At 43.3% G+C, this 14,513-nt stretch overlaps 1 protein-coding gene across 6 annotated transcripts in view; it reads left to right on the forward strand.

Moving 5' to 3' along the window:
* LOC115278817 overlaps nucleotides 1–14,513 on the forward strand; it is a 172,850-nt gene that overhangs the window by 4,139 nt on the left and 154,198 nt on the right. The gene's annotated exons all lie outside the window — the stretch shown is intronic.

The following is a 14,513-nucleotide window of genomic DNA, read 5'->3' on the forward strand; positions in this document are numbered from 1 at the left end:
AGCCGGCCGGCCTCCTCTGTTTTTGTTTTGATGGAGCCCGCGTGCAGCTGGCGCGTGTCGAGTCACGTGTCAGGGGCGGGAGGGGGCTGGGGCACGGGAGGCGAGGGCGCGGTGACGCACGCGACCGGAGGGCCTGCTGCGGGGCGGGGGGCGAGGGGGCGTGTGCCCCAGGCAGATCCCGGCGGTGCAGGGTGTCGAGGCTGCATCTGGTGGGGTTCGTGGGAGTTGATGCTCGGTGAGCTGTATTCGGACGTGGGTGTGAATCCCACCGCACTTCGAGTCCGTCGTTGCCGCGTCTAGGTGAGCCTCTTCCATGGGGGCGGGGGGGGGGCGGGGGATAGGGACCCGGCCTGCGCTGGTTCGGTCCGAGATGGAGCAGACCTTACTGGCCTGTGTATTTTCTGTGGGCACATGGAGACCTGCATGTGGTTCTTAATCCTGGCTGCAAATTATAAACAACTTGAGAAGGAACTCCGATGCTTGTTCCAATCCCAGACTAATTGACCCCACATCCAAATAGGGCCTGGACGGTATAGTGTTTAGGAAAAAAAAAAAACCTGTCTCGGTATTTTTGGTCCACAGTGAGGGGCGAAAACGTAACAGAGGTAGCCGGCTTGAGGGCATAGATGTTTGTGACCATCCATCTTTAGGGAGAAAATGGCTGAAATAGTTAACACGTATTGATCTGTGACTAGATGGGTCACTGTCTGCATTGTGGCTACGCAGGTGTGGTGAAACATTGTCATCCCCGTTTTAAGGTTGGGAAATTGAAATTCAGGAGGAGAGGTAAGAGTTGGTCAGAGAGGATCCCTGATCAGTAGGCAAGGAGGCTGACTCCAGACCTCAGGCTTTGGACAGTTAATATGCTGCATCAGAAATAACACCTTGACCTAAGGAACACGTATTCGTGTGAATAGGAATACTTAACGTTTTTGCTCATGACCCTGCGAGTTTTCGTGCATCTGTTTATATATATTTTATCTGCAAAGTTTTACTGGGATTGTTGCCAGGGAGGGGAGAATCACTTCGTGAATTCGATAAGGCCTGTAGGCTACAAACATTTACATGAAGTTTATTGTGAAGAGAGAGGGATCCTAGTAATATGAAGAGAACAGATTCAGTTTTTTTGTTTTGTTTTTGTTTTGAGGCTTGACCATAGTGTTTGTAAAGTGGGGAGGCTGGAAGGCTCAGCTATTTTCTAAGGATTTACTTGAGCAGCCACAGAAGCCCCTTGGATTCTTCCTAATGATCATGACTAGTATTGTTAGCTGTAAGGCAGGTGTAGGTGTTTTACCAAGTTTTAGGGATTGGTTTTCACTTTGTTTGCAGTTTGGGTTAGGAAACTTTGTAGACCCAGTGAGGCAAGCAGGACACAAATATCAGTGTCATGGGTCTGGCATGGAAATCATCTGTCTCCTTCTCCCGTCATCCTGTCCTTCTTAGCCTCCAGGAACACTTTTCTCCAGGATTGCCTAACAAGTTGTAGCTCCTTTGCACAGCTCTGCATAGGTTGTCCCTCTGCTTCTTGAGTACCTAGTTCACGAAATTTCCCCCGGTTTCCACTCAGAAAACATTTAAAATAAATACCCTCCCTGTGTCACCGCCTATGCTCTGTATGTACCTGTGACTCTGTGTTTATTACATCATAGAGTACTTTCGTTTATATGTTAGACACTGATTAAATCCAGCTTGTCAGAGGTGCTAACGGTGATTGTTTATCCGTATATCACTGGGACAGAGTAGGCATGTAAGTTTATTGTGTCGGTCTGAATTGAATTTGTGTTGCGTTATATGTGGTTTTCGCCTATGTCACCCATCTTCATTCTTTACTGTCTTCATCTCCTCTGCTACTAGCTTATTAGGCTCTAAGCATACATCCTTTAATGGAATACAGAGTACTATGGACATGATCTTTTGAAACGAACAGAAACGAAGGAGCAAAATGTAATCAATTTTCATTTGTTTCTGAATTTCATTCTCAGTCGGCCAGCTGGACAGCGTGGATTTTCTCGGCTACTTCAGTACATTGGGACAGATGCTCAACATCCTCACTTTTCAGCTTGTTTAGGAAGGAAGGGGCCTTACATTACATGGATGTATTTTATGTGCCATAACAGTAGAGATGCTTACTCACGTTTCACTGCACTGTGATGTTTGGATTTAGTATTACAGGGGTATTTGCAGAGCAGTACTGTCTGGTTGAGCTTTCTGAAATGATAGAAATAATGTATGCTGATACATTTATACTGACTTCAAGTAATAGCCACTGGCCACCTGAAGAGTTTAAATGTAGCTGGTGTGACATAGGAACTGATTTTCTAGTTGATTTCAGTGTAAGAGCCACCACTAGCTGTTGGCAAAGGTATCGGACAGTGCAGCTACTGAGGATTTGCTTATGGTTAAGTCTAGTACTTAACAAGTTAAATGTTTAGGCTAAGGTTACTCTGCTTTTAAAAGAAAAATCTTGATTCATTTTCTAGGGCCTAACTATGCTTCTCATTGATAGGATATAAGGCATTTATTAGGTGGTATTTTTGACCTCTCATGTCTTCGAATCATAGAGCATTTGTCTTGGGTGTTCTGTGAACTTGCCTAGTAATTCACAAGATCTCCCTTTTTTAGGAGTAGAGTGGAACAATGATGAATAATCATGAGTAGTTACGAGTCAAAGGGATTTGAGCCCTTGGCCTGTAAACTAAATGGAAGTCCCCTAAAGCTTAACCGTGACTTGTCTAAGATGTACTGTGACAAGCAGACTCTGTTTGTCTCGCCGACCCTTGTATCCCCAGTGTCAGTACAGTGTCTGACACGTATCAAGTGCTTATAATTTCTTGCTGAATGAATGGATGTTAAGTAAGTTAACCCTCCTAATTTGGCTTCAGAAGATATATTTATAGAGCTGGACAGGGGGCTGAGTATTAGTAACTACACTGAATTTATGGTTCTCCAAGGAACCTTTGTTTCCAGGGGCATTATTGTACACTCGGTGGCTTTGATTTCTCCCCTGTAAGCTCTGTGGCAGGACTTGTTACCCTTTATTGATAACAGAAAAATAAAGTCACAAGAAGATTTAGTGGTCAGGTCATACAGAGAGAGTTGGAAGTGTAAGTCACATGGAAGTAGTTCCTTATGTTGCCTTGTGCACTTGTCCCTGGTTCTTTTTTAGAGAAATAAACTCATGGCACTGAACCATGTTAGTTAGAAAATTTGGTTTGTAAAGTTGAAGGTGATTATGTATGTTAATAGAGTCTTAAGAGAGCTCTGAAAATACATCTAGTATGGCACGACATTGAGAAGAGCTTCAACGTGAGAAACAGGAATGGAAGCATTTATGTCTTAAATCTCTAAATCTCAGACTGTGGTAATCCTAACACCCAAGTTGCAGAGTTCTCAAAGGGGATAGTTAAAAATGTAAATAGACACATGTTTAGTTGTGCAGATAACCCCTACTAGACTTGGAAATATTTATGTAGAAAGGTAGTGTATACCTCAAACATCTGCTCCGAACCGGAGCCCCAAGGCCCACAATTGTAGATTTCATTTCCCGTGGCAGGTGCTGTGTTGGTGAGTGGATGACGGAGCCCGATCCGCGGTCTAGTGCTTGTAGGAGGAGGTGCACAGGCTGTTGTCACAGCTGCGTGGCAGGCTTCCCTTCCTCGTGCTGTGAGGTGTGGCCGGATTTCAGGCCTGTCCTCACGCCTAGGACACAGGCTAGCTTCCTACCTTTCTGCCACTATGTGTTCCACAAATGGAAGCTAATTCCATACTAGGTAAGTACGATATATTTGAAAATGTAAGTCTATTATTTAGAAAAAGTCGTATGACACATTCCAAGAGAAAATGCAAAGTGTTTCTTTGACGGGGGTTTGGGAGGGGAGGGCGACTTTCCCTGTAGCGATTTCTGGCCTCTTAATCCATTGCTCTTTACACACTTTTGGTTCGTATCCTCTTTGATGTCAGCGGTAGTGGGAAGAAGCCCCAAAATTATTACCCACGTGTCTCGTAAATTTTTGCTTTTGACCCTTAAAACCAAACCAAAACACAGCTATAACAAGACACAACTAATCTTTTGCTATCAGCAATAAAAGTTAACCTGAGCAAGCAATTAAATATAAACGACAGTGAGATTTGAGCTGTGCATAGGTCAGTAACATGAAGGTTGTTTTTTAAAGGTATTAAATGTAAGTTATTCAAGACCAAAGAATTTATGTGTTTAGCTGTATAGCAGTAATACAAGAATTCATATTGCAGTAGATCCGGATGACTGTATTTGGCTAGAAGATCCTATGGGACCACTTTGGATTCAGGTGTATAGTTAAAGAATCATTTCAGGTTTATTGAGAATTGTATTTAGTGACGTTGGTCACCAGCTTGGTATGATAATCGAGGGAAGTTACTGGTTTCGTTTCTCCTCAGAGCAGTGGGCGGATTGGATCAGTGGTTCTCAGACTTGAGCGTGCGTTAGGCTCGCCCAGGGCTCGTTAAACCCAGATTGTCGGACCCCCCACCCTGGAGTTTCTGACTCATCGGGTCTTGTGCGCCTCACGATCTGCAGTTTGTGCAGGTTTCCAGGAGATACTGGTGCTGGGCAGAGGGCTACATTTTGAGAACCTCTGGATCAGATCATCTTTTCTAAAGTTGTATAATCTCGGGCCTGTGTCAGGCACCTGTCCTTTGAATTCTGCCGCATCATGTCCTTTAAAGATTGCTGGATGGTGGACTGAGTTGTAAAAGTTTAAAATGGATTGATTTAATTTTTATGAGCAGATATTTTGCAACACCTTTGGATCTGATCAAACTCAGACTGGGTATTCTTACCCAGCAGTCAAGGTCTCCAGTTAAATTATCCTGAAACGTTACTGATGTTGTTAAAGGACAAAACTGTCCTCTGTGTCTTAAACGTGAATGTTCTATCAACTCTAACCAAGTACCTTCGAACAGCTCCAGGGTATGTGCAGCACACAACGTCATTGGGAGCTCACTAAATAAAATGGGGTTTATGAGACAAAGCTCCTTTCCTAGTTAAAACTCCGTGCCATTGGGTTCCTGGTAGACGTTAACCTGGACATCCTCCCAAGTTCACACCTTTAGTGGAAGAGTCACAGCTGCAGGAGGGAGATGCCCAGTAGGAGATGAGGAGGAAGTTGTCACAGCATGCCCGTTCCCTGACTTGAGGACTTAGGGGAACAGCGGAGGGTCTGTGGTTTCTAAACGAGGAGCCTTTTGGGCTAGAAGCTGGCAGGACAGCTGTGAAGCCAGGCCCTTGGAGGTCAAGTGCACTGTTCTTACCCCAGATGTGTGTTTATTTTTGTGGTGGGGTGTGTGTGTGTGGGGAAGTAGTGAAGGGGCTTTGGAGAAGGGTTGGTGCAGATTCTGAGGCATTCTAACAGGTGGTGCTCTGGAAATATTCCATATTAAACTAGACTCCCACATGCCTAAAGCCAGATGGATTCAAGATCTGAGGTGCGTTGAAGTGAGGTTTGACAATATATTCTTTAAAAAAAGATTTTTTAATGTTTTATTTTTTTGAGAGAGAGAGAGAGAGAGAGAGAGAGAGAGAGAGAGAGAGAGAGACAGGGTGAGCAGGGGAGGGTCAGAGAGAGAGGGAGACACAGAACCGGAAGCAGGCTTCAGGCTCTGAGCTATCAGTCAGCACAGAGCCCGATGCGGGGCTCAAACCCATGAACGTGAGATCATGACCTGAGCCGAAGCTGGACGCTTAACTGATGGAGCCACCCAGGCACCCCCTGACAATACATTCTAATGTGAGTGAATTTATGGGAGAAGAAAGAATAGTGAGGGTTTTTAAGGGAAAAAAAAATCTTATCTGAGAACAAGGACATTAAAAAGAAATGGGTGAGGAGTAGGGGGTGGCAGGGTAAAAAAAGAAAGGTTTTAAAATTTTTAAATGTTCTAAAACCGTATGTGTGTATGTCGAGACTAGTTAATGGCACAGACTTCTTTGTTAGAAAATAAATTAACAAGTTTTCCTTTTCATTTCCGGTGAATGCTTCAAGATATCACCAGATGCTATTATTTGACTTCTGTCACATGCCTTTCCAAAGCTATGCCCAGGATCCTTGCAGTGCTTGCTTTTTTAGATTGCTTTATGATCGTTAACTTGTTTAAATCAAGTTCCAGGAAGGCACACACGGTGTTTATTACTAGATGTGTTTTATGGATTAGGAAACCCAGGCCACAAATCTGGGCCGAGGCCATGAGCTCTCACTGCTTTTTACGTCTGCTAGTTATAATTTTATCTTGAAAATCTCTTGTTTCCTAACTGCTTTTATAAAACGATTGAACTTACATCTTAAAGTGGAGCCAGCTTCCGTATAATTGATTTTAGACTATATTTCATAGAAAGGGCCTGAGAATTTGATGTACCATTTATTTCTTTGAAAAGGACCCCATGTGACTTGCTACTCGTCATTTCTGGACTTCAGTATCTGTGACATAATCTTTGTAACTAAATCTGGGAAACTGGTTTGAATTCTTCAGAGTTGATAGTCTGAGGCTGGGTTTGGCGGTCGGTATGACAGGAGTGCTGGGGGTGGCCCGTGGGCCAGTTTTCACTCAGCCGTGGGAGGCAGGATGTGCTGCGTTCTCTCCCGCCTTCCCCTTCCTCAGCATCTTTTAAAAGCCTCCTGTGCTTTAGGGACTTAAGACACTTAGTGTTTTTCTTGCATTTAATCACATTAGCACCAGGCAACATCTGTCTTTGCCCTTCCCACATCTCTTGAGTTTCCTTTCTTCCAAGTTGGGTCAGTTCTGTTTCTTTCTCAGCTGGGCATCTAGCTTCTCAGGCTGACATCTGGTTGGTCACCCCGCCCCCCCCATTGGATTTCCTTCACGATCCTGCCTCCACGTGTTTCTCTTCTTCCTTTTCCTGCCAGTTCTCTTCTTTGGGCTATGGCTGCTTTTATTCAGTTTGGTGGAAAGGGTATTAAGGTAAAGTAGTGGCAAGAACTATAAAAATGATTAGCGGGTAGGGTACGTGCCTCTTTGGCTGCTCTGCCAAGCGCTTCCTTTTCTTCCCACAGGATTCTACTTCCCACTGGCTCTGTGGCATAGGCTGTCGTGTGGGAAATGGGGGCTTGCTGGAGTAAGGGGTTTCTGGCCCTAAAATGTCATGATTGAGTTTATTCACCCTTGCAGGAATACTTCAGGTTTTAGAAAGATACCTGTTAATCAAGACTGGGGTCTCAGTGTAGGGGGGTTGCTGCTCAGTGCCAGGGTCAGGAGATCCAGGACTCCTTATTTCAGACTGCCTGCAGTGTGGCTGGCCTTCTTTTTCCTTCGGAAGCTAGGGACAAGCCTCCGGGCACCCTTCTCCATTCTTGTGCCGTTTACATCAGAAGACCTGAAAACTGAACCTGAACACTTCACTTTGGAAAGGTTGTTGACCCAATTTGGAAGATTTTGCTGCCTCTCATCCCCACGGGGAGGCACTGGGCCTTTAAAGACCTCTTTTTCATTGATGGTTCGCTAGGGGAGTTTCTGGGAACTTGCTTAATTCTTCTGTTAATTCTTGAACAGCTTATTCAAGAATGCTACCTCAGATCTTTTCCCTTGCAAAATTATACATGGTCTGTGACCTTGAGTGCCTGTTTCCTATTCCTAGGGGAATTTTTGTTAGTACTGAATCTTTCTGTAACGTTCACAACTACGCCAAGCTACTTATCTGTTCATTGTCAAGGCCGCTGACAATTGTTTTGCTTTCTGCTCTCATATTGTTGCATTCATTGCACATATTGTCCATTTTCTAAAAATCTATGATTATTATTTTTTTTGTTTCTTATGTTTCCAGAGTGATTAATCATTGCTGTGCTAGAAACATTTAAATCAGGTTTGTCTTTAAGGTTGTTGATATTCCTTCAGCTTTTCCTGTGTTTTTAGTTTTTCAAAATTGTAAAATATCTAATTCTTAGAGGCTCTCTCCCAAAAGAATTTGTGATGACTCTTAGAATTTTAGGGATTATTGCCTGAGAATGCAAGTATTTTATAGCAATAGGTGAAAAGTGTTTTTTAAGTGGCTTTATTATTTTTTAAGTTTTTTTATTTTGAGAGAGAGCGTGAGTGCAGGAGTGCGTGTACACACACAGGGGAGGGGCCCAGAGAGAGGGAGAGAAAGAATCCCAAGCAGGCTTCACACTGTCAGCGCAGAGCCCCATCCAGGCCTCAAACTCACAACCCTGAGATCAGACCTGAGCTGAAACCAGGATTTGGATGCCCAACCAACTGAGCCATCCAGGCACCCCAAGTGAAGAGTATTTTTAAATAGAATGCCATTCATAGCCTTTCTTTGGATTTTATCTTTGAAATCTGTGGTCTAGTTTATTATGCCTTTTAGTTACTTTGTGAACAGTTACTGTGGTTGCGGTGTTTAAAAGCTTCTATTTTCATGACAAAAAGTATAAAAATCCTGTTTTTCTCCCACTCCTAAAGGTTCAAAATCAAAATGCTTTCTGCTACTAATTTAGTTCTGAAAGGGGACATAGGAGCTTGCTCTTTACCATTTATATTTGTTACTCCCTGACCAGCAGTTTGGAACGAAGACTTTGTCGGCTTAATGATCCAATACGCTCGCTGTTCAGTCAGTTCATATCAACTACAGAATATTTTTCAATAATAGCAGATCATTTGTTATTGTAAACAACAGAAATATCCCAACAGCAGAGTTGCTTTAAAAAAATTTTAAAAATGTTTATCCATACAAGAAATGCCTCACCATTGCTGAAGAAGAGTTGCTCCTGTGGGTGGGGGTGGGGATGGTGGTGTGTCCTGTCCTATCCTGGGCTCATTCTGTGTCCCAGCCCCTTACTCCCAGGAAGGGCCCAGCATTTTTAGAGGACATTGGCTGTGGGACCCTCAGAGTGGCTGGACAAGTCCTCCTCCTGACTGTGTTTTGTTCTTGTTTTTTGCAGGGCACTCTTTTGAAAGCACTGAACTGGAATTGTATGAATATACATTACTTGCTAAAACATCTTTTTGGATCACTGTGCCCTTTTGGAGTTCAGGGATCTAAACTCTGAAAGATAACTCATTTGGAAGAGGTCAGGGCCTGGGTATTCCTGATCAAATCCAGTGTACTTTGAATTGCAGCACTTTTCTGTGTTACTTTTCATGCTTTGGAGTCCTCCTAATCTGGGACCTAGAGTGGAGGAGCAGGCCCCAGCAAGTACGTCCTCTCTGGGCAAACTGTGTGTCCAAAACCAAAGCAGAGAAAACAACGCTTAAAGATGTCTGGGACCCATCTGAAAGTGGTGTGTGATGCTGGCAAATGGCTGACACGCCATTTTTGGCCATTACGCTCTTCCTTGTTTATTCTTTTTTCTTTCTGTGTTCTTTACTTGCTCTACTTCATCCTGCTTTGTGTTTTTTTCTTTTTTCCATTTTAGGTCCTTTTCTGCTTCTTCTGTTCTTCCTTTCTCCTTTCCCTTTACCATTCCTAGTATGGATAGCCTAGTGACACCATGAAGTTACCATAGGCATTTTTTTTTTAACTTGACTAATGGCAGCCTAGAGCTAAATACAAGTTTTCCTTTGAGAAGATTCTGTGCTGATGCAAATGATCTCTAAAGCGTTTCGCATGTTTATATAGCATATTACATGTTGAATGGAAACATTATGTGAGACATATTTCATGTGGAGGTTTAGGTTTTGTGCTAAAGGACATTCTGCCAAAATTTAGGTAATAGTAATCCTGTAGATAATGAACTTCAGGATGTTGTTTATGACATTGTTGGTAAACAGTGATGTTGTCTGAGTTAACGTAATGATTTTAAATTGCTTAAGCTTGGGGTAGTCAGTTAAGTGTCCGACTTCAGCTCAGGTCACGATCTTGCTGTTCATGAGTTCGAGCTCCTGCGTCAGGCTCTGTGCTGAGAGCTCAGAGCCTGGAGCCTGCTTCAGTTTCTGTGTCTTTCTCTCTCTCTCTCTCTCTCTGCTCCTCCCCAACTTGTGCTCTCTCTCTCAAAAATAAACAGACGTTAAAAAAGTTTTTCTTTTAACTGCTTAAGCTGTAACAAAGTTTGGTGAAAAAAATGTGACAGTCAGATGGGTTGTAAATATGCAAGGATTACTTATGCCATTCACAACAGATCAGAGCATATTCTAGTTCCAGGGGCCTCATAGCTGATTGCTTCTTCTTACTCTATAAATAAGGCAGCTTCATTTTACACGGCTGGTTAGTGGCATAGATGACCACAATGAGGGTTTTCACTTCACTATCCACTCTGCTTTTTTGGACAAAACTTTTAATTTATGAAATTTCCAGGTAAGATGGACAGAGAAGCCTGAGAAGAGCATCCACATTCTAAATCTAGCTTGGCTTGAATTTATTAGTAACGAGGTGTTGGAGGAGGTGCTTAACTTCTCTGGATCCCAGTCTTTGAATGGTTGTACTTGAAAATCCCTTCCAGGACCATGACTTGTACTCAGGTGAGAAAAATGAAAGAGACCTAGGTTTTTCTTGTACATTTCCATGATTTCAGTGTGTCTCTTATTTCAAAGAGATATTGTTCCTTTCGTTTTGTAGGTATCATTCATGTATTTTCTTGTTAGTGAATCAACTTTTCTAAAGGATATTGTGGTTGCCTCTGTCATTCAGGTGTCTCCAGCTTCATCTTGATCAACCGAAATTAAACCCAGAGGCAGGTCTCTCCTAGTTTCAAGCTGGTGGAAGGGTATCATATGGGATAGCCCATAGGTGGGTAACTGAGAGGTGCTTTATTCAAGTCGTTTATAGTTTCTTACAGTGTCAGAAAGTAATGTCATGTAAATAAGATTTATGAGAATTCGGCTCTTCTGATTTCTAGAGTTGCTCTATTTGGGATTGTGGAACAGGTTTTTCCATTCTTAGTAGGATAACCTGGCATTGTTTGTGTCGAGAGAAGACAGTTGCGGCAATCTGGAAGGAGAGGAAAGCTGAGAGGAGTTGAAAGCCTTGGAGAGAAAGATGAGGAGGCTGGGGTGTGACAGCGAGCTCTGAGCCCCTTCCCGTGTTGCTTAGAAGTTACCATGCTCTGCTTTGCCTAGAGAAACCCTTTCTTTCCATTAAACACACCTTCGGACCGCCTCTCTTGTGCATCACATTGAGCTGGGTGCTGGGGAAATTACCAAAGAATTGTCCATGAGGGCTTCTTCCTCCAGATGGTTACCCTCTAGCTGGGTCTCTGACACACAGGCCGTGAAAGGAGTGGGTGAAGGTCTGAGCACCCCGAGGAGTGGCAGAGGCAGGAGAGAGGAGGAGGAGAGTGCAGCGGTAGGGAAAGACCCTGGCGGGCCGGCTGCCCCAGCCGGATGCCCTGGTAGTGAAGGACAGCTAGACAACTCTTTCTGACGTTCCCCGGCGAGACCGTGCGGGGATGCTGTTGGGCCAGGTTAGGACACAAGCTCGGGAGTGGGGACATGACCCTTGTGTTTTAAAGAGTCAAATGAGGGAACCCTGTGAAAGTACCAGGGCATTTTTACCCCAAATTTTTATTTTGAAAGCTTGAAACGTTTAGAAAAACAGTACAGTCGACACACATACATCCTTATAGGGAACCATTGTTAACATTTTGCCATGCTTTCCCCCATGCTCACTGGGTGTGTTTTGAATCAAAGGTGGTAAGTATATTTATAATATTTTGCTTCACCACTTGAATAGAAGTTTCAGATACGGTGACATTTCACCTCTAAATATCCGCTAAAGGGGACTTTCTTCTAATAATAACTAATAACCACATTACAACGATCACACCTAAGAAGTTTAGCATTGATGTAATAACATGGCCAGATGTATAGAAAATACTTAAATTTGGGAGTGGAATGTGTATTTATTTTTGTTTTTAAAATCAGGAAGACTTCTCTGGGATAGCATGTGTTGAATGAATTGGCGGGACAAGAGGCTAGAGTCCCACAAACTGGTTTGTACATATTTAAAAAGTCATATGTAGTCATAAAAATAGAAAGAGGAGGTTTATTATATTCTGATGTACTATATTCTTGAGTATGTTCATGATACAGTCTTAAGTAAGAACAGGGTGTGGGAGGGTGTAAGAAGGAGAATTTATAGGGGCACCTGGATGGCTCAGTCGGTTAAGCGTCCGACTCTTGATTTCGGCTCAGGTCATGATCCCAGAGTCGTGGGAGTGAGCTCTGCATTGGGCTCTGTGCCGAGTGTGGAGCCTGCTTGGGATTTTCTCTCTCCTCTCTCTCTGCCCCTCCTCTGCTCATGCACATGCTGTCTTCTCTCTGTAAAACAAAAAAAATAAATAAAATTTGTCTTTAAAGCAAAAAGAATTTATGAATAGTTGTACATACATACAGATTTATATCTCTGAATAATAGAAAATGAACTATAACATTTCATGCCTTGAAGAGGAGGATGGCAGGGAGATGTTCCCCTCAATATCCTTTTTTACTTTTGGAGTTTGAATTATTTGGAATTCAAATGTAAGTAGTAAGTAGGCAAGCTAGACTTACATGTCAATAGTACTATTAGCTTTGTGGCATATTGGAAAATACTTCTCTTTATGTCCAGGAGAAATTTAGAGAATGAGACTTGAAACAATGAAGGTGCAGGTGGGACTTCTGGATGGTTCAGTTGGTTAAGCGTCCACCTTCGGCTCAGGTCGTGATCTCACGGTTCGGTTCGTGGGTTCGAGCCCCGAGTCAGGCTCTGTGCTGACAGCTAGCTCAGAGCCTGGAGCCTGTCTTCAGATTCTGTGTCTCCCTCTCTCTCTGACCCTCCCCTGCTCACGCCGTCTCTCCCTCTCTCTTTCAAAAACGAAATAAAAACATAAAAGAAGGTGGAGGGAAATTTTTATCTTTTCAGTTTTGAAGGGCTGTCTGTGCCACTTAATGAAAAGGGTGTCTCATGGCAAGAAGGTATTTTTCAGGAGCTGCTGGTGTGGAGAAGAGGAACTTGGGTGGGTGGGTCTTGATATCCAGGAAGTCTGGGAATTGCGCAGAGGAGAGCACGAAGGAAGACCCAGGAGGACTTGTGTATCCCTCTTGGAGGAGAGGTAATACTTCCCTCCTCTAAGAATGAGGAACAAGTAGTTTGCTTCAGTAGAAAAGCACAGAAGTTGACATAATGGGACTCCATTTACATCGCATATGTGTGTGCTGTCTTTGATGATAAAAGAGAAGTGTGTTTAAAAAGCTGCTAAGAGAAAATTAGTGTTCAGGAATAACGTCTTTTTTCTTTAAAGACAGATTCTTGGGTTTACCACAGATTGTATGAAGGTTAACAGAACCTTTTTGAGGAAATAGTAGACATCTCTTTTGTTAGTAAGAGATTTGTTAGTAAATTATTTCCATTTGATAGCCGTTTGATTATTTCATGTGATGATTTTTATCTAATTGGTCAATTTGTGTGATACTTATCTTTAAAAAAATAACTTTTTTCGCAGTGTTTTGAAATATGTTGCATGAAAGCTTAAAATTAATTTTGGAGTTAACTCAGCCAGAGTTTATTTTCTGTTGTATGATTAACACAAAGTTATTGATCAGTACTTAGTGCCTTTTTCTTTTGAAGGCCAGTGTTTATTAATCAGTGAGTGTTGAATTGCTCCCAGTGTCCATTAGGCATCCTGTGGTTAATAGAGACAGATAGCCTGCTCTTGATAGATGCTTCCGGAAAGTTCACTTGTCAACAGTGCTAAAGTTCCTGTGGGGGGGTGGGGGGAAGCTGCTGACTGCTGGGACACGCCTTCAAGAGGAAAGGAACTCTAGGCTGTTGAATCAGGCACCTAGGGTGTGACTTTGCAGGTGAAGCAATCTGATTTTCCCAGTTAGAGTTGGTGGGGATTGTGAGACAGAATGAAGCCTGCGAAGCAAGCTTACAGGAGACTGAACTTCCGTGTGTGACTTTGCACTGGGAGATGTGCTTAGCCAGCTGTAAACTTGTTCGGAGGATAACATTTGGATCATAACTTCACTTGGTGAACATAGAAGATGGGGGCAAATTGGATAGTTTCAATTGATATTTCCATCAAGTCATAAGAATTTGGTAGAGGACTTTTCATTTATTTTTTATCCTGGGGGTTATTCTGCTTAGAAACTGGGGGCCTGGGGTGTCTGGGTCGCTCAGTTGGTTGTCTGGCTCTTGATTTTGGCTTAGGTTATGACCCCAGGGTTGTGGGATTGAGCCCTGCGTTGGGCTCGACCCTCGTGTAAGATACCTCCCCACCCTTCAGTGCCTGGGTGGCCCAGACTGGACATAGACTCAGGCTGTGATCTCTCAGGCCTGGGATGGAGCTCCGTGTCGCTTGGGATTCTCTCTTCCTCTCTTTCTCCCTCCCCCAGCTTGCGTGTGCACATCTCTCTCTCTCTCTCTCTCTCAAAAATAAACAAACTCAGAAAAAAAAGATTCTCTCTGTCTCCCTCTGCCTCTCACACATGCGAGTGCTCTCTCTCTCAAATCAACAACAACAACAACAAACCCAACACAAAACTGGGGCCTGAAATGAGAGCTTGTTTACTGTAGTGTGGTGCTGGGTAAACAGGGTGAGTTCTTGCTC

The sequence above is a fragment of the Suricata suricatta genome, chromosome 2, assembly GCF_006229205.1.
Source record: "Suricata suricatta isolate VVHF042 chromosome 2, meerkat_22Aug2017_6uvM2_HiC, whole genome shotgun sequence".
Classification (NCBI taxonomy): domain Eukaryota; kingdom Metazoa; phylum Chordata; class Mammalia; order Carnivora; family Herpestidae; genus Suricata; species Suricata suricatta.